Source organism: Anomaloglossus baeobatrachus, chromosome 2 (genome assembly GCF_048569485.1).
Source record: "Anomaloglossus baeobatrachus isolate aAnoBae1 chromosome 2, aAnoBae1.hap1, whole genome shotgun sequence".
Classification (NCBI taxonomy): domain Eukaryota; kingdom Metazoa; phylum Chordata; class Amphibia; order Anura; family Aromobatidae; genus Anomaloglossus; species Anomaloglossus baeobatrachus.
The window spans coordinates 629,067,182-629,092,506 of NC_134354.1; the positions used below are offsets into that span (position 1 = coordinate 629,067,182).

The 25,325-nt window shown below is 49.0% G+C and overlaps 1 protein-coding gene across 1 annotated transcript in view; it reads right to left on the minus strand.

Annotated features, from left to right (window-relative positions):
• Nucleotides 1–25,325, minus strand: part of ERICH6B (glutamate rich 6B) — a 441,806-nt gene that overhangs the window by 250,174 nt on the left and 166,307 nt on the right. The window lies entirely within an intron of this gene.

The window sequence follows — 25,325 nt, forward strand, 5'->3', positions numbered from 1 at the left end:
TATTTCAGATTAAATGAATAGTTAAAGTCATAAGTCTGCCTCACCATTCTGCTGCTTCACCCTGAACATGAAATGATAGCTTCTTTAAAAAACATTTGTATCATGCGCTCTATACCTGCTCATATATTTTGGCCATACAACCATCAGTGATTCATTGAGAGGTAATCTATTTATTTATAGAGAACAAAGAATTTATAAAGAACGTACTTTGACTCTCAATATTTACTACAAGGCAACCTAGGACGTCTGTCCTGGAGGGGTGCACTTATATAGTGCTGGGCAGCCCTCCTAATTTACCGTAGTAATATGAGCATCCCTAATACGCTGTAAACCAGATACTGTGTATTAGATGTGTGTGACCAGCGCCATATACAATTTCCTTACTTAGCAATCATCCTCCCCATGAACTGATAGATTGCGAGTGGTTGTCTCATCAGTATTTTGCACCTGTGTTACCTTCATTTTTATCAAGGTGGGCTGCAGCACCCTGCTAATGCATTAGTTTCTGTGACCTGGGCAGGTATATACTGTTACCCTTTCTTTGTTGTGCTCTAGTTTTTTATAACCTAACCCTGCTTTACTTTTTTTTCACAACTTAATCCCTGACCTGTCTGATGTGTTCCTTGTTTTTCATTATTCTGTTTGATTTCTAATGTTCTTAAACAAGCCTATGATGCATTTACAAAACAGCTGTAGTTATATTGAGAATAAGTTACACACAGATGAACTCAATTTACTAATTAGGTGACTTCTGGAGGTTATTGTGCACTCAGTGTTTTATTTAGGGGTATCTGACTACAGGGGGCTAAATACAAATGTACTGCACAAATTTCAGATTTACATTTTTTAGATATTTAGAAAACCATGTATCATTTCCTATAGACTTCACAAATACTTGCTACTTAGTGTTGGTGTATCACATAAATTTAATTTGAATTTAAATTTGTGAGTGTAATATGAAAAAATGTGGAAATGTTCGCAGGCTATGAATACATTTTTAAGGCACTGCAAATGGAAAAAAGCTTTGCGTAGCAAGACAGTCGTAAATACAATTAACCAAAGCTAAATGGTCAAAAATGCAATTTTTATAAGAGTGATCATCCCTGAAATTAATCGTCAGATGTTCACATTCTAGAGTATACAAATGCGGGCATGTGGATGAAAGTTTGTCTCAATAATAGCTTGGTATGTGATGATCAAGTCTTGTAATTATAGATGACCTGAATTTGCAACTATTAACGATGAGCAGATCAATCTACTAAGGATCGAGTTCAAGTTGAATTTACTGGAAACAGCGGTTTGACCCGTATTCAAACAATCTGTGATAAAATTCACAGTTCGCAGTGGGTGGGTCTATATCGTGCAGTACAATAAATAAATAATTTAAAAAAAACCCGACGTGCAGTCCCCCCCAATTTTGATACCCAGCCAAGATAAAGCCACACAGGTGAAGGCTGATATTCTCAGACTTGGGAGACCCACGTTATTGGGAGCCTCCCAGCCTAAAAATTTCAGCCAGCAGCTGCCTGGAATTGCCACATCCATTAGATGCGACAGTCTCGAGACTTTATCCGGCATATTCCAAATGCCCTGGTGCGGTGGCAATCGAAGTAATAAGGCGTTAATAGCAGCCATATCTGCCACTAAGTCCTAGCTTAGTGATGGCAGGCGTCAATGAGACACCCCCATCACTAAACTGTAAGCAAAAAGTAAATAAACATGAACACCAAATAATCCTTTAGTTGAAATAAAAGAAAAAAAACCTCCTCTTTCAACACTTTATTAACCCCAACACAACCCTCCAGGTCTGAGTCGTGCTATCAGCAGTGACATCACTCAGGTTACCCGCGGCCACAGCTGGAGTCCTCCACCTGTGACAGCAAATCACCAGAGTGACTGAAGTGAGTCACGCGATCAGCGGTGCCCTCACCCAGGTGATTTCCGGTCACAGCTGGAGTCCTTCACCTGTGACCGCAAATCAGGCCATAACACAAAGACAGAGCCGCATGATGACAATGAACTCAGGTGAACCTTGACATCACAGCTGTGGGCCAAGCACTACTGCCTGTGTTGCGGCACTTACGTCAGAAGTTCACCAGAGTTCATTTTCATTGCGCGGCTTTGTCTCTGTGTATAGTGTGTAGAGATGAGCAACCCCCTAGTGTTCGAGTTCGGTTCGGTTCGACGAACACCTTCGAACCCCATTAAAAACAATGGCAGGCAAATACAAACACATTATATGTATACACATACAGTTAATAATAAACATTGCCATTATACTTACAGGTCCCGCGATGCATCCTGAAGACTCTGTCTCCCGCCGCTTCTCCTTCCGATCATCGCTGTGTCTTTCCGGTAACCAGCACTGATGATAGGACCTTTCCGTGATGTCATAACATGTGACCAGTCACGTGTGCATTATCTCATTGGCTACAGACTGGTCACATGGCTATGATGTCATGCTAGGTCCTGTCAGTGCATGACGCCAGTATGCGGTGCTCGCCCGAGCATCTCCATACTCAGTATACTCGGCAAGATACTCGGGCACATGCTTGGCTCCCCGTTCCTGCATGTCGGCGCTCTTTAGAGAGTCAACCCACATGCAGGGACTGGATGCCACAGCCAGTGAATAGCGGCGCCGGGAATCAGGTGATCGGAGATCACCGTTGCTATAGTAACCCGCCTGTCAGGTTACTATTGCAACTGCTTACCAACCAGCCTCTGCTCACTCACTGAGTGATTAGACTGCACGGGGGAGCAGCATTCTTCCTCCCATGCAGTGCTGTCTGATGCAGCAGAGCTGCATGGGTTGAAGGAGAAAGAAGACAGAAGACCAGGATCGTGGAGGCGTGAGAGGGAGTAATAAACATGGAGTCTCTAAGTGTGTCTGTGGATTTGTTTCTATTAAAGTATTTTTTCTCTGTGTGGTGTCTTTTTTGAACTCTGTATTTGAGATTCTTAATGGCCGGGTCAAACTTGCCTGACATTAAGAATCTCTGGCTTAATACTAACTAGTAAAACAAAGCTAGTATTAACCCCTTATTACCCAGCGAGTCACCCGGCATCAGGGCCGCTGGAGTTGGATACAGCGCCAGAAGATGGCGCTGCTATGAAAGCGCCATATTCTGGGGAAGCTGCGGACTGCAATTCGCAGTGGAGGGGCCCAGAAAGCTTGGGCCAACCTGTGCTGCAGATTCCAATCCCCAGCTGCCTAGTTGTACCTGGCTGGACACAAAAATGGGGTGAAGCCCATGTTTTTTTTTTTTTAATTATTTCATGAAATTCATGAAATAATTGAAAAAAGGGCTTCCCTATATTTTTAGTTCCCAGCCGGGTACAAATAGGGAGCTGGGGGTTAGGGGCAGCCGTACCTGCCTGCTGTACCTGGCTAGCATACAAAAATATGGCAAAGCTTACGTCATTTATTTTTTTTTTAGTTTTTTGGCAAAAAACTTAAAAAAAAAAAAAAAAAAAAAAGTTTCCCTTTTTCATTGCCAATGAAGGTAACACCAAGCAGTGGGGGTTAGCAGCCAGTAGCTGCTTGGATTACCCTTAGCTACCAATACAAAAAATGCTCCCGGGTATTTTTTTTTAATTATTTATTTAAATAACTAAAAAAAAAAATAGGCTTCCCTGTATTTTGATTGCCTGAGATCACAGTACTGTGAAAAGAGATCATTAAAAAAAATTACGTAGCGCTCCGTGGTATTTTTGATTCTCAGCGCAGATAAAGCAGACAGCTACGAGTTGCCACCCCTATCTGCCTGGCGTTACCTTGGCTGGCAATCAAAATACAGGGAAGCCCATTAATTTTTTTTATTTAAAAAAATAGTTAAAAAAAAAAAAGCGTGGGCTCCCGCCCTATTTTGATCGCCAGTCAGGTAAAGACAGGCAGCTGGGGGCTGGGATTCTCGGCAGCCCACACCCACCCCTGGAAATGGCGCATTGTTTCTTAGCGCCATTTCCAGGCACTTTATCCGGCTCATCCAGCGGCCGTAATGGCGGTGGCTCGTTGGGTAATAAAGGGGTTAATACCAGCTTTGTCTTCTCAGATGGTACTAAGCCCGAAATTCATGGTGTCACGCCAAAATAGACATGGCCACCATGAATTTCTAGTAAAGATAAAAAAAACACAGAAAAATATTTTTAATAGAAATAAAAAACAACACAATTAGTGACTCCATCTTTATTGAACTAAAGAACCCTCCCACTTCGCTGTAGTCCTGGGTCGAGGGTCCAGCGATGTCCAATCCGGCTCCAATATCATCTGATTGGTTTGCTGAAAGGCAAAGTGATCAGATGATGTGTCAGGTGTTAAAGGACCTGAATCACATGACACATCAGCTGATTGTATAAAAGCCGTTTATACAATCAGCTGATGCATCAGTAGAGAAAAAAAAGCAAACTACACACTTCTTTGCAGACTCCCATCCGATCGCTGCAGGACCCGGCGGTAATCAGCTGATGCGGTCACCTGACAGCATCAGCTGATAGTTTAAGCCACCAGGGCAGTAAAAAGCCGGCCTCACCGCTGGACTTATACGATCAGCTGATGCCGTCAGGTGACCGCATCAGCTGATCACCGCCAGGGAGTCTGCAGACAGGTGAATATGATTTTTTTTTTTACTGTTCACTTTTGATTTCGCAGCTGCTTCCACCTCCTGTCTGGACATAGCGTCGGACGGGAGGTGGAAGCAGGGGTGGCGGTACCGGGAGGATCAGTCTTCTGTTTTTACCAACACAAGGAATCCTCTTCCTGTACACATGATTGTACTACCCACCCCTTGCATTTATAGCTGCGTTTATAGTCATAGAAATGCTTAAGGTAAGTTCACACACTGCGTTTTTTTGACGCTGCATTTTTGTTCGTTTTTTGTGGGAATGCAGCATCTTAAAAAACGCACCAAAAAATTAGTGTTTGTAAATTTTTGCTGCGTTTTGCTGCGTTTTTGCTCACTGCGTTTTTATGGGTTTTTAAAGATTGTTAAAAAAAAAAAAAAAAAAAAAGGTCTGATGTAATTTCCTTCCTCAATATGTTCTTCATTCTCCACTGCAGGAGAGCAGACAGCTGCAGAACTACAAGGTTCAGCATGCTCCATCCAGGACTGTATGCTGGAGGGAGAGACAGGGGTAGCAGAACTATAAGGCTCAGCATGCTCCATTCACTAGTGTATGCAGGAGAGCAGACAGCAGCTGCAGAACTACAAGGCTCAGCATCCTCCATCCAGGACTGTATGCAGGAGTTTTTTGCCCTCCAAAAAAATGATGTGGGCTTCGCCATAGCAGGCAGCTACGGGCTGCCCCCAATCCCCAGCTGCCTATTTGTACCCGGCTGGGAACCAAAAATATAGGGAAGCCCTTTTTTTTTTCTTCAGTTATTTCACCAATTTCATGAAATAATTAAAAAAAAAATGACGTGGGCTTCACCCAATTTTTGTGTCCAGCCAGGTACAACTATGCAGCTGGGGATTGGAATCCATAGCGCAGGGTGCCCAAGCTTTCTGGGCGCCCCCGCTGCGAATTGCAGTCCGCAGCCGCCCCAGAAAATGGCGCTTTCATAGCAGTGCCATCTTCTGGCGCTGTATCCAACTTTTCCAGCTGCCCTGGTGATGGGTGGCTCGCTGGATAATAATGGGGTTAGGAATAGCTGTATATTATCAACTGGCCCTAAGCACGAAATTCATGGTGTCATGCCAATATTATACATGGCCACCATGAATTTTAGTACAGATAAAAAAAAACACAACACAGAAAAATATTTTTATTAGAAATAAAACACAACACAATTAGTGACTCCATCTTTATTGAAATAAAGAACCCCCCTCCGCAGTAATCCTGGGTCAAGGGTCCCATGCCGTCCAATCCGGATCCAATATCATCTGATCGGTTTGCTGGAAGGCAAAGCGATCAGATGATGTGTCAGGTTCAAGGATGTGAATCACATCACACATCAGCTGATTGTATAAATGGCTTTTATACAATCAGCTGATGCATCAGTGGAAAAACAAATAAAAAAAACCTACTCCCTTCTGTACAGACTCCCATCCGATTTCTGCAGGAGCTGCCGGTAATCAGCTGATGAAGTCTCCTGACAGCATCAGCTGATAGTTTAAGCCGGCCAGGCGGTAAAAAGCCGGCCTCACCGCTGGACTTATACGATCAGCATATTTTCCCAGGGGGCCTTGTTCTAGTGTCACTACGTTAAGAAACACGTGATGGTGTTGGATGTTGATCTCCCTGAGGTCAACCATCCTTACCTATGTAGTCTTCTACTAGGCATTGCTCCCAGAAGCCAGTTTCCTAATCCACACTGATGAGGGGCAAATACCCCGAAACAGCTGTCTGTGGATGGATACCATGTTTGGCATAGGTGGTCTCCTTGACTGGATACTGCCCTTCCCGTGGTTGTTCCTTCCTGGTGAAAGACCTGGCTAGTTTCCTGCCAGCATTGAGAAACATGTGATGGTGTCTCCGCGGCATTCTTGTTCAGCTGATAGTTTAAGCCGGCCGGGCGGTAAAAAGCCGGCGTCACCGCAAGACTTATACTGTCAGCTGATTCCGTCAGGGGGCCGCATCAGCTGATCATCGCCAGGTCCTGCAGCTATCGGACACGTCCAGGGAGTCTGCACATAGCCAGAGCAGGGGTAGCGGTACTGGGAGAGGAGCTGGGAGCGGACGTGTACAGACAGGTGAATATGATATTTTTTTTTCCACTGTTCAATTTTGATTTCGCAGCTGCCTCCACCTCCCGTCTGGACATGGCGCCGGACAGGAGGTGGAAGCAGGGGTGTCGGTACTGGAAGGATCCACTATTCTGTGTTTACCAACACAAGGAATCCTCCTCCTGTACACGTGATTGTACTACCCACCCCTTGGGTTTATAGCTGTGTTTATAGTCATAGAAACGCTTAGGGTCCCGTCACACATAGCGATGCACCAACGATCCGACCAGCGATCTGACCTAGCAGGGATTGTTGGTGCGTCGCTACATGGTCATTGGTGAGCTGTCAATCAGGCAGATCACCATAGCGACCAGCCACCAGCGACCCGTGTAACGACGCTGTGCGTTGTAACCAGGGTACACATCGGGATTCTAAGTAAAGCCCTTTGCTTGGATACCCGCTGGCTCCCTGCACACGTAGCTGTAAAAAGCTACAGCTACACTTTTGGTGATCGAACCATTATCAAAGATAACCTCGAACTCTCGAACATTAACCCCTTCAGCCCCCAGCCTGTTTTCACCTTAAAGACCCGGCCATTTTTTGCAATTCTGACCAGTGTCACTTTGACAGGTTATAACTCTGGAACGCTTCAACGGATCCTGGCGATTCTGAGATTGTTTTTTCGTGACATATTGTACTTCATGTCAATGGTAAATTTAGGCCGATATTTTTTGCGTTTATGTGTGAAAAGTTTGGAAATTTGGCGAACATTTTGAAAATTTCGCAATTTTCAAAATTTGAAATTTTATGCCCATAAATCTGTGAGATATGTCACACAAAATAGTTACTATGTAACATTTCCCACTTGTCTACTTTACACCAGCGCAATTTTCGAAACAAAATTTTTTTCCGTTAGGAAGTTAGAAGGGGTCAAAGTTCATCAGCAATTTTTCATTTTTCCAACAAAATTTACAAAAAAAATATTTTAGGTACCACATCACATTTGGAGTGACTTTGAGAGGCCGAGGTGACAGAAAATACCCAAAAGTGACCCCATTCTAAAATCTGCACTCCTCACACTGCTCAAAACCACATCTAAGAAGTTTATTAACCCTTTAGGAGCTTTATAGCAACCAAAGCAATGTGGAAGGAAAAAATGAAAATTTTACTTTTTTACACAAAAATGGTACTTTAGCCATAAAATTTAGCATTTTCACAAGGGTATCAGGAAAAATGCACCATAAAATTAATTGTGCAATTTCTCCTGAGTACACCGATATCTCATATGTGGGGGAAATCAATTGTTTTGGCGCACGGCAAGGCTCGGAAGAGAAGGAGCATCATTTGAATTTTTGAAAGCAAAATTGTCTGGAATAATTAGCAGATGTGATGTTGCGTTTGGAGACCCCCTGAGGTTCCTAAACAATGGAGCTCCCCCACAAGTGACCCCATTTTGGAAACTAGACCCCTCATGGAATTTATCTAGATGTTTATTGAGCACTTTGAACCTCTGGGGGCTTCACAAAAGTTAATAACTTTGAGCAATGAAAATAAAAAAAAAAAAATTACCACGAAATTGTTACTTCAACCAGGTAGCTTTTTTTTTCACAAGGGTATCAGGAAAAATTGCAACATAAAATGTATTGTGCATTTTCTCCTGAGTACACAGATACCTCATATGTGGTGGAAATCAAATGTTTGGGCGCACAGCAGGGCTCGGAAGGCAAGGTGCGACAATTGACTTTTCAAACGCAAAATTGTCTGGAATCGTTAGTGGATGCCATGTTGTGTTTGGAGACCCCCTGAGGTGCCTAAACAATGGAGCTCCCCCACAAGTGACCCCATTTTGGAAACTAGACCCCTCATTGAATTTATCTAGATGTTTACTGAACACTTTGAACCCCTGGAGGCTTCACAAAAGTTAAGAACGTTCAGCCGTGAAAATATATATATTTTTTTTTTACCATGAAATTGTTATTTCAACCAGGTAGCTTTTTTTTCCACAAGGGTATCAGGAAAAAATGCACCATACAATGTATTGTGCAATTTCTCCTGAGTACACAGGTACCTCATATGTGGTGGAAAGTAATTGTCTGGGCACACAGCGGGGCTCAGAAGAGAAGGAGCGCCATTTCACAGCAAAATTGGTTGGAATTATTAGCGTACGCCATGTTGCGTTTGGAGACCCCCTGAGGTGCCTAAACAATGGAGCTCCCCCACAAGTGACCTCATTTTGGAAACTAAACCCCCATGGCATAAATCTACATGGGTAATGAGCACTTTGAACCCTCACGTGCTTCATACATTGAGGCATAAAAACAAAAAAGTACTTTTTTTTTTCCACAAAATGTTATTTTAGGCTCCATTTTTTAATTTGTACAGGGGTAACAGGATAAAGTGGACTGCAGAATTTGTTGGGCAATTTGTTCTGAGTACGCTGATACCTCATATGTGGCAGAAAAACACTGTTTGGGCGCACGGCAGAGCTCCAGAGGGAAGGAGCGTCATTTGACTTTTTAAATGGAAAATTAGCTGGAATCGTTAGCCGCACCATGTCGCGTTTGGAGATCCCCCTGATATGCCCAAACAGTGGAGCTCCCCCACATGTGACCCCATGTTGGAAACTAGACCCCCCCCCCCAATACAAAGAAATATTAGTTTGGCATAATAAAAAATAGAGACGTCAGTAAAAAAAAAAATATATATGCACCTGCAACTGACACTAAGGCAAGTGCCACACGTGAGAGCAATGCACAAATCTCGCATCGCATTACCCGACACAGCCGCACACTCCTGTCTGGAAGAGAGCGACCGTGCCGGATGATGCGGTGTGAGACTCGAGCATCGCTCTCATGTGTGGCACTGGGCTGACCCTTACAATATTCAGTAAAAAATACTGTAGTTGATGATTACTACAGTATAATTTTACTGGCCCTAAACTAAGTTTATTTGTATTTCTTTCTTAGTTTACAGAAAAAAAAATTAGGACGAACGCACAGATGTACTGCAAAAAGGGGGGGTACTAGGTGGGATGGAAAAAAGATGGATGGAGGATAGAAGAGGGCGCAACGGATGCAGGAGCGGCGGAGGATGGGTGAGGAGCCAAGGGCGGAGGATTGGTGAGGGGGCACGTCGGAGGATGGGAGGGCGTGGCGGATGGAGGAGCGGTTGAGGATGGGTGCGGGCACAACGGATGCAGGAGTGGCGGAGGAAGGGGGGGCGAGGGGAAGGGTGGAAGGGGAGTGGGAGGTGAGATTGGGGATAGCTACCTTACAGAATGCATCTAGGCAGCAGGATTGCAGCAGATCCGGGAGGGGGGGAGGGGGCAGAGGATTAAGGGGATGAGAGAGAGCAGGCAGCAGATAAGGGAGGGGGTAGAGGCTGATGGGGGAGTGAGGTGGCAGATGCAAGGGCGCAGAGGCTGATTGGGGAATGAGGTGGCAGATGCAGGGGCGCAGAGGCTGATGGGGGAGTGAGGTGGCTGATGCAGGGGCGGTGGAGCGGCAGATGCTGGGGCGGTGGAGCGGCAGATGGGGAGAGAGCAGTGACTGATGGGGAGAGGGGAGCGGCAGATGCTGGGGCGGTGGAGCGGCAGATGGGGAGAGAGCAGTGACTGATGGGGAGAGGGGAGCGGCAGATGCTGGGCGGTGGAGCAGCAGATGGGGCGAGAGCAGTGACTGATGGGGAGAGGGGAGCGGCAGATGCTGGGCGGTGGAGCAGCAGATGGGGCGACAGCAGTGACTGATGGGGAGAGGGGACGGCAGATGCTGGGCGGTGGAGCAGCAGATGGGGCGACAGCAGTGACTGATGGGGAGAGGGGACGGCAGATGCTGGGGCGGTGGAGCAGCAGATGGGGCGACAGCAGTGACTGATGGGGAGAGGGGACGGCAGATGCTGGGCGGTGAGCAGCAGATGGGGCGACAGCAGTGACTGATGGGGAGAGGGGACGGCAGATGCTGGGCGGTGGAGCAGCAGATGGGGCGACAGCAGTGACTGATGGGGAGAGGGGACGGCAGATGCTGGGCGGTGGAGCAGCAGATGGGGCGACAGCAGTGACTGATGGGGAGAGGGGACGGCAGATGCTGGGGCGGTGGAGCAGCAGATGGGGCGACAGCAGTGACTGATGGGGAGAGGGGACGGCAGATGCTGGGCGGTGGAGCAGCAGATGGGGCGACAGCAGTGACTGATGGGGAGAGGGGACGGCAGATGCTGGGGCGGTGGAGCAGCAGATGGGGCGACAGCAGTGACTGATGGGGAGAGGGGACGGCAGATGCTGGGCGGTGGAGCAGCAGATGGGGCGACAGCAGTGACTGATGGGGAGAGGGGACGGCAGATGCTGGGGCGGTGGAGCAGCAGATGGGGCGACAGCAGTGACTGATGGGGAGAGGGGACGGCAGATGCTGGGCGGTGGAGCAGCAGATGGGGCGACAGCAGTGACTGATGGGGAGAGGGGACGGCAGATGCTGGGCGGTGAGCAGCAGATGGGGCGACAGCAGTGACTGATGGGGAGAGGGGACGGCAGATGCTGGGCGGTGGAGCAGCAGATGGGGCGACAGCAGTGACTGATGGGGAGAGGGGACGGCAGATGCTGGGCGGTGGAGCAGCAGATGGGGCGAGAGTAGTGACTGATGGGGAGAGGGGAGCGGCAGATGCTGGGGCGGTGGAGCAGCAGATGGGGCGAGAGTAGTGACTGATGGGGAGAGGGGAGCGGCAGATGCTGGGGCGGTGGAGCAGCAGATGGGGCGAGAGCAGTGACTGATGGGGAGAGGGGAGCGGCAGATGCTGGGCGGTGGAGCAGCAGATGGGGCGAGAGCAGTGACTGATGGGGAGAGGGGAGCGGCAGATGCTGGGGCGGTGGAGCAGCAGATGGGGCGACAGCAGTGACTGATGGGGAGAGGGGACGGCAGATGTTGGGCGGTGAGCAGCAGATGGGGCGACAGCAGTGACTGATGGGGAGAGGGGACGGCAGATGCTGGGCGGTGGAGCAGCAGATGGGGCGACAGCAGTGACTGATGGGGAGAGGGGACGGCAGATGCTGGGGCGGTGGAGCAGCAGATGGGGCGACAGCAGTGACTGATGGGGAGAGGGGACGGCAGATGCTGGGCGGTGAGCAGCAGATGGGGCGACAGCAGTGACTGATGGGGAGAGGGGACGGCAGATGCTGGGCGGTGGAGCAGCAGATGGGGCGACAGCAGTGACTGATGGGGAGAGGGGACGGCAGATGCTGGGCGGTGGAGCAGCAGATGGGGCGACAGCAGTGACTGATGGGGAGAGGGGACGGCAGATGCTGGGGCGGTGGAGCAGCAGATGGGGCGACAGCAGTGACTGATGGGGAGAGGGGACGGCAGATGCTGGGCGGTGGAGCAGCAGATGGGGCGACAGCAGTGACTGATGGGGAGAGGGGACGGCAGATGCTGGGGCGGTGGAGCAGCAGATGGGGCGACAGCAGTGACTGATGGGGAGAGGGGACGGCAGATGCTGGGCGGTGGAGCAGCAGATGGGGCGACAGCAGTGACTGATGGGGAGAGGGGATGGCAGATGCTGGGGCGGTGGAGCAGCAGATGGGGCGACAGCAGTGACTGATGGGGAGAGGGGACGGCAGATGCTGGGCGGTGGAGCAGCAGATGGGGCGACAGCAGTGACTGATGGGGAGAGGGGACGGCAGATGCTGGGCGGTGAGCAGCAGATGGGGCGACAGCAGTGACTGATGGGGAGAGGGGACGGCAGATGCTGGGCGGTGGAGCAGCAGATGGGGCGACAGCAGTGACTGATGGGGAGAGGGGACGGCAGATGCTGGGCGGTGGAGCAGCAGATGGGGCGACAGCAGTGACTGATGGGGAGAGGGGACGGCAGATGCTGGGCGGTGGAGCAGCAGATGGGGCGACAGCAGTGACTGATGGGGAGAGGGGACGGCAGATGCTGGGCGGTGAGCAGCAGATGGGGCGACAGCAGTGACTGATGGGGAGAGGGGACGGCAGATGCTGGGGCGGTGGAGCGGCTGATGGGGAGAGTGCAGCGGCCGCCGTGACGCTCTCCTCCTGCTGCGCCACCCCCTGCATCTGACGCCGCTTGCTCTTACTGCTGAGTAGCGGCGTCACATGCAGGGGCGCAGTGGGAGAGCAGGGGCGAAGCACATGGAGCAGGGCAGCGGTGGATCGGGGGCTGTGACTCACAGATGGGCGCCTGCAGGGATCGCTCTCCTCAGATTCCACGGAGGGAGAAGCTAAGGAGAGCGATCTCCTACAGCAAGCTCACCCGGTTCCAGAGGCACGGTGCTGCTTGGAGAAATCGGTCACAAGGCCGATCTCTCCAATCAGAGCTGGGGGCGGGTGCAGTAAAGCTCACTGAGCTCCAGCCAATGGCCAGTGCTGCAGCTGCACTGACATAGCTGGATTTCAATGCTTCAGCCATTTTCAATGGCTGAAACATAACACTGGCTGTGATTGGCTGACGAACGCCGTTCAGCCAATCACAGCCTCCGTAGGTCCGGGAAGGAGACACCACCCCTCCTGAGGTCAGGTACAAGTCCTCTCCTTCCCGAATCTACAGTTTTTTAAAACCGATCGCGGTGCCCGGTGCTTTGGTGCCGCGATTCCGCCATGACGGATCTAGCCGTCATGGGTCTTTAAGTACCAGGGCACCATGACGGCTAGATCCGTCAAAGGTCGTGAAGGGGTTAAGCAAATTGTTCAAGTTCGTCGAACGACTCGAACATCGCCAAAAACAACTCGAATTTGAAATTGGAGAACGGTTTGATTCGAACAACGCTCATCTCTAATAGTGTGTGTAAATAAATGTGCCTGTTGTATGGCTGTGTGTATATGTGCATATAGTCTGTGTATAGTAGAGCTGTGTTTGGCTATAGGTGCATGTAGTAGAGCTGTATATGTCTGTAGGTGCATGTAGACAAACTGTGTGTCTATAAAGCATGTAGCAGAGCTGTGTGTGTGTATACAGCATGTGGTAGAGCCGTGTGTGTCTACAGGGGCATGTGTGAATGTAGTAGAGCTGTGTGTCTATGGGTGCATGTAGTGTACATGTAGCAGAGCTGTTTGTGTCTATGGATGCATGTAGTGTGCATGTAATAGAGCTGTATGTGTCTATGTTTGCATGCAGCAGAGCTGTGTATATCTATGGGCATTTAGCTGAACCATATATGTCTATGGGTATGTAGCAGAGCCTTGTATGTCTATGGCCATGTAGCAGAGCTGTGTGTGTGTCACGCCCTGGACTATTCGGGTTGTCACAGGGTTCTGTGCAACCTGCCCTTCCTGTGCAGGACTCAAACCCCCATGGTTCTGGGTCTCCATCCTGCAGTACTGCCTTCACCAGCATTCACAAATCCTAGATACACTTTGCACCACACCTGTCAGGCACACCAGTGGGCTGCTTAAGCAGGAATAGGGCCGCTCACCTAGGGATCAGGCAGGGAGGTGGGTGGTGTCAAGTCAGTTGAGTGGTAGCCCTCGAGCTGTGAGGAGCTCTGAGGAAGCCGGGAGTTGGAGTTCCCAGGGTAGAAGTAAACTAGGTCGCACACAGTGGTCTGGACACAGAGGAGTCGGACCCCCGGTCGCAGGAGTTTGAGGCTAGGTGCCTGGAACCAGTCAAGGAGGATGGTCAGCAGCCTGGTCCTATCACTGGTCCAGGACCGTAGGCACGTCGGGGTACACGGACCCTAGGTCGGGGAGAAGCTTCAGGCGACCGGGTAATTAACCTGGACAGGGCCTTTATGGACTGTTCCCACCAAGCTCAGAGATTGGGGGCACTAGTGCAATGAGGGGGATAGAGCTTTCTTAGCAAGTGGCCCACTGAAATCCCAAGCGTGAGCTCCTGAGAGCAGGCTCCTTCACTTAGCCATAATGGGGAGTGGGGCCCGGAAAGCTCCAAGCTACCGGGCTGCAACGGACAATCTAAACGTTTGTGCCAGGAGGCAGGTTATGGACCATCAGGCAGTGCTGCAGGGGACGGGACCCGGACGAGCTCCCCTCGAGAGGCAACTGCAGTCAGAGACTTGGTTTACCCTATTGTCAGCGTCTGCTTCATTGCTGAGTGAGTACCCGACTGACCCCCTGCACTGCAACCCCACTTCACCATCCAGAGTCCCGGGGCCTACCCCTACCTGTGGAGGATAACGTCATCTTGCTGCCCCACTCCATCATCCCGGGTACTTCCAACGGCAGTGGTGGTACTCCCAATTACCGTACGCCACGGGTGGCATCACGAACTATACTAATCCCCTGTAAATACCCCCTTTTCCATTTGAGTGGCCCCTATCCCTCGGGTTCGGAGACCCTCGAGCCACGAGTAATCACCACTCCCGGATCTGAGCAGTTCGGTCCGCTGCAGGGGCGGTACATGTGTATAATATATACACTGCAGAAAGACACTAACAATAGATTTATTACCTCCCTATTCTACACTAGTACATTTAAATTTAGTAATAGTAACCACTCCCTTTTACACTGCCAGGGAAGTTTTAATAAGAAAAATGTATTAGTGTGTAGTAGAGTTGTGTGTGTCTATGGGTGCATGTAGTTTGCATGTAGCAGAGCTGTTTGTGTCTATGGATGCATGTAGTGTGCAAGTAATAGAGCTGTGTATGTCTATAGGAGCATGTGTGTCACCCAGGGTTATGGGGCACTCGGTCCCGGGCGGTGTATAACTGGGGAATGTCACTTTGGTGGCCATTGCCCAGTCCCGTGCCCTGGGTGCTTATTAAAAGGGGGATATTTACAGGATATTTTGAATAAAGTTCACACATGACGCCGGATCTGCAACCCATGCGTACAAAGTATTGTGAGCCCTGGATGTCCACCCCACAGGGTCCCTCTGTCCTTGGGGCTTGCTCTCTCACTCTGCAGCTACTTTCCTCCTCTGAGTGGCTGTTCTTACTACTAAGGTCTTTGCAGTCTCTTTACTACCACTCCGCCGACTTTCTCTCTTCTCACTTTCCTTTCTGTGTCTCAAGAGTCTCTGGTCTGTCTTGACACCCTTCCTCTTTCACTGTCTACTGCAGACTGACTGCTCACTAACAGTTCCCAGGTCACTGTCTCCTCCCCCAGGTCTGGTCTCTTCCTCCCAGTTGGCTGCCTGTTATCTAACAGTGCCCAGCCCTGTCATCTGGCTAGGTGAGGCTCCCAGCCGGGTACAGCGAGTGTAAATGTCCTGGTGTGCTAGTGTGTGTGTAGTGGCTGGCACAGTTGTGTTGGACTTGGGCTGTTACCTTAATTGTTACCTTATGTTTGTGATACCTGGTTACCGCAGGGGCGTCACACATGTGCTAAAAAAGCTGCTATGTACAGTATAAACAGGACTGTACCGTCAGACGAAGTTCTCCAATCACCGCCGAGCACCAGGACTCCATTTCAACCTTGTGTCTTCAGCCACGGAGCCACACTTAATCTTTTATTGGGGAGGACTGTTTGCAGAATTGAAGATTTTCCAAGCGTGGTGGTTGGACTGGGAAGGTTCTGGGGGTAGAGGCACGGCTAGGGCAAAGGCAGAGTCTCAAGGGGGCCCAAAAAGTTTGGCAGTAAGAGGCACTGAAATTCCTCGTGGAGGCCCTGCATGTCACACACAAAGGTGCCTCTCAGCTGAATCATGGAGGACAATGAAGGGGATAATAATGATTCTGTGTTAAGCAAAACCTGATCTCTGTTTTATTGATGGCTCTCTGGACTTGTTTTTGAGCACTAAAGTGTTCTGGACGTGTAGCAGCAACTATGGCCAGGGACAATACATGTTTTCACAGATCACTGGGTGAATATTTTCAGCGGTAGCGATGCACCAGGTGGTGAGGCCTACACGACTGAGAGCTACATCTGATTCCACTGCCAGGTGGAGATTATCTGTCTAATACTACACCTCCTCTGAATCCTACTGAATTAACATGACCTTGTTCCCAACAATCACAGGGCACATCATTGATTTCACACAGCACCCTCATTCTTTTTGCTTATTTAAGGCAATGCCCTGCCAAGCAGTTTTACAGCTAGTAAGCCTGGGGAAGAAAACCCACATGGTGGAAGAGTTGCTGCTATGCCTAAAGGTACGATTCCACTTGTGATTTGCCAGATGAGTGAAATCCGATAAAACATCGGATTGCATTCGCACCAGTACAAATCTATGGGGCAGTGTCCATCTGCGATTGATTTCTCATACCATAGTGGCATGCGGAATGAATCACAACATGCTGCGTTTAGCAGCGAGTCTCGGTTTACGCACCCCCATACGTCTATGGAAGTGTGTGAAACATCGCACTGCACTTTCATGTCTTCCGACAGCAGTGTGATGTCCACAGAGACAGGCCGGGGATGAGAGGGGGAGATAGTGCTCCCTCCCTCTTTCCACAGCTGTGATCCGTTCGCAAGATCAGATTACAGTCGCATGACCCTCAGATGACACTCGCAGCAGAGGGTCATTAGCATATTTCTTCCTATGCTCTCCCTTTGGAAGCTATGTGACTCGCCCACCCCAGGGCTTTGGGACACCTGGTGTCGGGCTGGACTAGTCCAGGGGGTAGTCAGTGGTGGCGGGGCCCGACTCCGTGACCCTAGCGGGGTCAACTAATATAGCAGTGGTGGGGATGGTAATCAATAATAAAGTTTGTAGGTTATTCGTGACGCCACCTGTGGATTGCGGCTATGGAGCCGCCGCTGCTGGATGGAACCTCCGGGGCTGATGGACTAGCAGCTGGGATGGTTCTGCTCCCCACAGGTGGAGCGGAGCCCCTGAGCAACCGTTGGTGCTTGGAAAGGGTGCAGGGCTAATCAGGACAGTGAAAAGAACCGACACAAACAACAGTCTCTTTACCTTCTTTTCTTTTTACTGTGCAACAATTCAGTCCTGGGAGACCGTCACAGGTGGTGAAGGGGATCCGGCCTGCCTGGAAGTAACTGGGGTGATCTCCTTGGCCAGTCGAGTATTGAGGCCTACTCCCTGTTCTCCCTTTTGCTTCTGCAGGACCCTGCACTTTGGGTTTAGCAATGGCCCTATTGCTGCTGGGACTGGTGGTTCGTCCCTTTCTCCTAGGATAGGCTGCACAGGCCCTCTCTGATGCTTCCCTGCTGGGGTCCACACCGGGCCCTGGTGATGCAGCTGTACCTTCGGATTGTTCTGGGGGCCAGGAGAGCTACAGTCCTCCTGCCCTTCGGATCCGGCTACCAGGTAAGGGTTTTACACCGTGGCAACCACAGACTCCTATGTCTAAGGGCGGCTTTGCACGTTGCGACATTGCACATGCGATGTCGATGGGCTAAAATCGAAAGTGACGCACATACGGCGTCGCAGTCGATATCGCAACGTGTAAAACCTTTTTGATACGATGAACGAGCGCAAAAGCGTCGTTATCGTATCATCGCTGCAGCCTCCGACATTTCCATAATGCCGGTGCAGCGACGGGTACGATGTTGTTGCTCGCTCCTGCGGCAGCACACATCGCTGTGTGTGAAGCCACAGGAGCGAGGAACTTCACCTTACCTGCCGCCGGCTGCAATGAGAAGGAAGGAGGTGGGCGGGATGTTTACATCCTGCTCATCTCCGCCCCTCCGCTTCAATTGCCGCCTGCCGTGTGACGTCACTGTGACGCCGCATGACCCTCCCCCCTAAGGAAGGAGGCGGGTCGCCGGCCAGAGGGACATCGCACGGCAGGTAAGTGCGTGTGAAGCTTCTGTAGCGATAATAATTGCTACGGCAGCTTTTACTAGATATCGCACATGCGACGGGGGCGGGACTATCGCTGCAGCATCGGTAACACATTGTTACCGATGTCGCAACGTGCAAAGCCCACCTAAGTTTCAGTATTTTCCTCTGAGGCGAACAGGTTGTGACAGTTCTCCCCTAGGATCTTCTCTTTGCCTCTCTACGGCTCCTGTTTTTCTGGGTTGAGCTAGCCTAGCTCCAAACCCCAGCTCACAAGACCGCACTACTCACTGCTTCGCTCCTCTCTCCTTCAACTTCCCTAACAGACTAACGAACTCCTCCCTCAGGTCAGACTTAAGGGAGTGCTCCCTGGAACTCCAGGTTTTGAGCTGCCTCTGCTGGCCTGAGGGAGTAACGATATTGAATGTTGGTACTTACTGGCCAATAGACTTCCCCAATTACCTCCATGCTCAGCATTAACCCTTTGGAGGGGCAACACTGTTGTGGCAACCAGATCCTGGGGCACCACATATGTGCAAGTGGAACTACCCTATGGAAGCAAACAGTTTGCTAGCTGACTCCACGTAAACTGCAACTTGTAATTGTTATGACTCTGAGCAACAATACTGAAACATTTTAGCTGGTTTACTGTCAGGCAAAATAACCCACGCTCCATGCATGTCACCTGATCTGAATTTAATAGTGAAAGAAAGTACATTAATTTGCATGTGTTTAGTGTCTGTCTGTAACTGTTGGGGAACCCTTATGTTTTATACCACATGCTGTTGCATTTGGATGACAAATAGGTGGAGAAAGAGGATTAGCAGCAGGTGGAAGTGGAGGATGACCTATAACTTAGAATTGGCGCAGGCAGGGGCCGAGAACGACAGTCAGAGTGAAAAGGATAATGACTATGATGCTGGCCATGACAACTAACAGTCACAATGAGATTAAGAGTAAAAAACTACAGGGTCCTCGGTCATACTGGCACGCATGGCAGGCTGTACATTGCAATCCTTGTGGGAGAATACTCCTGTATTGTTAACATGAAGCAAAGTGAATATCCACTCTTTTAGAAACTCTCTATAGAAGCAACATGAGGGAATTTGTTTCCAGTTTTCGAACGGGAGCTTAAATTAGCTTACTATCAGAATTAGCTCTATTACCTGCCCTGTGGAGCTTTAGCCAAGAAAATGCCTGCCACTGGCATGACTGACCACCAGACCCTTCTACAATCTACAATCCAAGCAGACATAAATTTCTCCTGCCTGTGCCAGCATTATAGTTGCCCCATAGATGATTCAACATGATGGACCAGATATTTTTCTGCTATTGCAACAACTAGCGCATTTCAGCACAAAAGAATCTGCCACAAGCTTTATAAAACCTTACATTTTTTAAAATAAATCAAGCATGGATCAGCACAAACTTTCATGCACTAACTGCTAATACCAATTAATAAATCAGCCTTAGCATGCCTGCTTGTATGTCCGTTGACTGTTGTTTATGGTATTCTGCTGCCATCAGTGCTGATGAACCACATTTTGATGGGCACCTACCTAATGTCCTTCATATCATCTATATTGTAGTACTGCTGCTTACCCACCCAGTCTTAACTCTCTACTAGTGATGGGCAGACTCGCAGATATCTGAGATCGGTGGAACTAACCGGACTTAAAAAAAAAAAAAATCAGGTCCAGCCCAGAATTGATCCCAGATATCTGGCCAGACACTTGTCCCCATGTAAATCTATGGGGACCAGAATCAGGTTAAAAATGGTGGTAGAAAGGATAGGAGAATTAGAGCAAGCGCGCTATACTTACCGAGTCTACGCCGTGGCTGTAACTGCTTTCGGCCACTCACTGTTCTATAAGGGCAACTTATTTACTTTCATGCATATTCACTACTTCCCCCGCCCACCGGCAGTCCTGACGTCTGTGATCGGTTGCAGTCAGATGTGCCCCCAGACTGCGTGGCAGCGTCTGACTGTTTGCGATCACAAACCCTGTCTGCATATCTATATCGTGGTATAAAAATAAATAAATCAGACATTTCAGCACCAAATTTTCACTTCCTGGCAGAAAAGTGCACTGAAATGGCATCAAAACTTTTTTTTGCATTTTTTGGGCCAAGACATGCAAATTTGGTGCTGAAATTTCTACACCATATTCATGCACCCAATCTGCACCTCCTGGCAAAAAAAAAAAAAATCACATCACTATGCCCTGGCCAGGCCAGGTAGTCACAAACAGGCCCCTGCACAACACCCTTCCCTCACAGGTGACATCAGCCAACCTTTAAAACCCTAGTCACCCCGCTCAGGGCTGGGTAGACACACCAGGGGGCCGAACCATGTGGTTGGAAGACGCCCACCAAGGAGTCTAGACAGCCTGGGGCGGGAAAGTAAACAGACAAGTGTTAGAGTTCAAGTTGGAGAGGAGTGTGGGCTGGAGCTGTGTCCAGCTCCAGCAGAGGCGAATACCCCAAATTGAATGGCATCAGGGTAGGAGCCCTGGTGCCATTGGCTAGGAGGCAGACGGCGGTCTCCATCTGCAGGAGCCGGGAAGACAGCTCGGTGGAACCGAGGTGGACCGGGACAGGCTAGTGGCCCGCGCCGGTACTGACCCGGAGAACCGACTCAGAAACTGGAGCACACTGCCAGGGCTCAGAGATCCCACGGGCCAGCGTCTGCGGGCAAGGGCTCCTTAGCCGGGTGCGGACTCCTGAAGTTGCAAGCACAGGCAGTTCACCATTCTAAAAAGGTGCAGGAGAAAGACAGAGACCACCAGCCGGGGGGGAGGGGGGGGACCAGAACGCAGCCGGCTGTGGGCACCGACCACCATCACCTTGGTTTACCAGAGACTCGTGTGTTTCCTTCAATAGTGAGTACACCAGCACCCTGCGGTCGCCCATCTCCCTGCACCAAAAACCCAACGGGTCCCGGGGCCACCATCCCTGCCCACGGAGGGGTTAACAACTTGCCGCACCACATCTCCCCCGGATGCCCCTGTAACTGCAGCGGTGGTGTCCAACCTCACCACAACCCGTGGGTGACGTTACGAACTTAATACGGATCAGCCCGTACATATACGTCCTACATCCACCACTATAACCTTTTTTTGATTGAAGTGACCGCGAGACCCCCAGATCTGGAGACCCTCGAGCCACCCACAGAAGGTCCGGATCCAAGCAGCTCGGCTGCTGAGAGCGGGGCGGTATAACTACATGTTGCATTTTTTTTTTGCCAGGAGGTGTAGATTGGGTGCAGGAATGTGCTGTTGACATTTTAGCACCAAATTTGTATCTCTTGGCAAAAAATATATGCAGTTTTCTGCCAGGAGACGCAGGTTTGTGAACCAGTAAAGTCAGTCACCTTACCTGAGGTGAGGTCACTAACTTTACTGAGGTCCTTTGAGGTCAAGTTACCTGTGATCACATATGGAGGACCGTGGGAACATCCAGCTGTGACCGCAAATAACCTGAGTGACATCACCGCTGATCCATGGCTCGTTCATTCTTTGCCTGAAGCCAACAGCGGGCGTCATGTTCTTTGGTCCCCCTGTCACTTCAGATGTAGCAGAGCTGGAATCGTCATGGGACCTTGTGTAGATTACGTTGGACCTGGGTGTTTTGAGGTTAAAAAAAATTGGTGAGTGGTTTTTTTGTATTTTATTTCAAATAAAAGATTTTTCAGTGTTTGTGTTTATTTATTTTCACTTACAGATTATGAGACCCTCCCCATTACTAAACACCTCTTATTACTAATTTAGGGCTTAGTGGCAGCTGTGGCCTGTTATTAACCCCTTATTGCTCCAATTGCCACCACACCAGGGTAATCGGGATGAGTCGGGAAAAGTTCTGGGATTGTCGCATCTAATGGGCGCAACAATCCTGGGCGGTTGCAGGCTGCTATTTTTAGGCTGGGGGGCCCCAATAAGAACGGGTCTCCCCATCCTAAGTATACAGCCCCCAGTTGACAGCTTTATCATGGCTGGGTATCACAATTGGGGGCCCGCACACGTTTTTTAAAATTATTAATTTGAATAATTAAAAAGAAAAAAAAGCTGCATGCGGTTCCTCTTATTTTGATACACAGCCAAGTAAGCGCATGGCTGGGGGCTACAGCCTGTAACCATATGTTTTATCTGTGCTGGCTATCATAATACGGGGGCACTCTATGCCAATTTGTTTATTTATTTATTTTTAAACTATGATAGTGACATGCAAACAGGAGAACATTTCAAAAAGGTCCCATGAACAAAATAAAAGGCATAAAATTGCTCACAAGAGACAAGACACCAAACAAGCAATAAAAATATATATATATATAAAAAAAATGCTTTATTAGAAAAATATTTTAAAAATGTAAATATTACGATTTTTTTCCTTATAGTTACTGGGAACAAATAATATTTGAGAAGACAGGTTTATTCCAAAAAGGCAAAAGACGCGGGAAATAAATACCAGAGGGACCACTAAAAAGCTATAGTTAAATGTCCATCCAATGCCAGTCAATAACTATTAAAGCTCCAATAGCAGATATCTATGCAATAATAAGGTGCAAAAGTACTCAAGTGAAAATGCAGCAACGGAGATTGGAAAGATGAAGCAATCGAGAGGAGTATTAAATACCTAGAAAAAGGGATCCGTGGAACTCATCAGCCTTCAGCCCGACGCGCGTTTCATCTTTCGTTAGACTTCGTCAGGGGGGTAGTGTAGCGGGTCTGTAATTGCAAGCAGTCAGAGGCTGTCACACAGGCAGGGGGTGCGTATGACTGCAACCACTCACGACGCCAGGACTGCCAGTTGGGCGGGGGAAGCAGTGAATATGATGAGCAATAATGAATAATGCGCCCCGAAAGAAGAATGAGCAGCCTGGAAGCAGTTACAGCCACGCCGGAGACGCGCTTGCTTTATTTTTCCTTTATTTTTTTTTCCCCTGAGGTTCCGGACCCCAATCTTTAGCCGGAGTTCCCCGACAACTCCAAGCCCTGGTCTGACACCTGAATACTTTTGAAACTACGTGGATCTGGAATTTTACAGGCCTGGTACACCCATCACTACTCTCTACTATACTGATCCTACTCCTACAATTGTACAGCCACTCTAGCCACACACCTTCTGGCTGCCGATTGTATTTCTTAGTGCTTAACTATATTGCTGCTGTTGGGGCTGCCACTGCTGAACGTAGACTGCCAAGTATCCCCTTGCCTGCCCCCTCTAAAAGGGAAGCTGTCAGCAGGTTTTTGCTACCTCATCAGAGAGCAGCATGATGTAGGCAAAGAGACCCTAAATCCAACAATGCATCAATTAGTTTAAAGGGTGCAGCAGTTCTGACACAATCAAATTTAGGTTTAGAGATAATAATAATAATAATAATAATAATAATAATAATAATAATAATAATTTAGAGATGCAGCAGAGCTGAAAAGATGCCCCCACCAGACTCTGTATATACAGTGTGTCCATCCATATCCTGTCCACCGCCATTAACTTGAGATCGTCGTCAGCTATAGGCATAGAAGTGTTGTCTAGGTATAGTAAAGTATCCATGGGCTACGCAATGAAACCACCTATAGTGCCACCTGGTGGAAAACAACAGAGTTAGCATTTTTCTCAAAAACGGAACGAGATAGAGAAAAAAAGTTAATTAAAAAATTGTAGGGCATCATCAATTCAATACAAATCAACACCTTGCATACAGAAATGCTATGATATGAAACCCATGACCCCCCCCAAAACATTGAATGCTGGTCACGCATATGGCACTCATTTAACTGTGATGCTCAAAGTGGCCACCGTCAGCTGCAATGCACATCTAGACTCTGGACAGCATACTGTATCTTGCTGCACGTTGTGCAATATGGTAGGGGACACGTTTGCACAAGCATCTGTAATACGTTGTCGCAGGTCCTGCAATGTTGGTGGAGGGGTCGCATACACCTACTTTTTGATGTGACCTCACAGAAAGAAGTCCAATGGGGTCATGTGAGGTCAGCGTGGAGGCCACTCCACGCAGCCACCATACCCAATGACTTGTAGGAAGGTCTCCATGAGTTATCGCTTCACATCCGCAGCCTTGTGAGTTTTACACGTTCTAATCATAGCATTTATGTATGAAAGGTGTCGATTTGTATTGAATTGATAATGCCCTACAACTTTGTGATTCACTTTTTTTCTCTATCTCGTTCCGTTTTCAAGATAAAAATGCTAATTCCGTTGTTTTCCACCAGGTGGCGCTATAGGTGGTTTCATTGCAGAGCGCATGGATACTTTACTATACCTAGACACCAATTCTATGCCTATAGTTGCCACCGTTCTCAAGTTAATGGTGGTGGATATGGGTGCACTCTGTATAATGTCCATAGACAGGTGCTAATCACAGAAGGGGGTATGCTGTACTGCCAGGCATAAGGCAATGTAGTCCAGCAATGATAAGGTCCTGGTACTAAATGAACCATTGCAGGTAACAACATCTTGGACCTTGAAAACTGAAATCTTTGTGTTTACCCCTACCTCATGCTGTCTTAAGATTACATAGCAAAAACCTGCTGACAGGTTCCCTTTACCTCTCTACCATTCTACTCCTGCTGCTGCTCCTGCACAGCCAAATACCTCCTTGCTGCCTACTGTGGCCCAGATTGTTTGCCCTAAACTTTCATATATATTATGGTCTGTCCCATCTCATCTCTATCATGCTGCACAGCCAAGTCAACCACATACCTGCTGGCTGCCCATTGTATTCTACCCTTGACTCGCCCACCCGAGGGCTATGGGACACCCGGTGCCGGGCCGGACTAGTCCGGGGGGTCGTCAGTGGTGGCGGGGCCCGACTCCGTGACCCTGGTGGGAGTCAATTAATATGGCTTCAGTGGGGTAATTAGTTTATATTCGTGATGCCACCTGTGGTTTGCGGCTATTAAGCCGCCGCTGCTGTATGGGGCCTCCGGGGGTGATGGAACGGCAGCTTGGATGGTCCTGCTCCCCACAGGTGGAGCGGTACCCCGGGGCAACAGTTGGTGC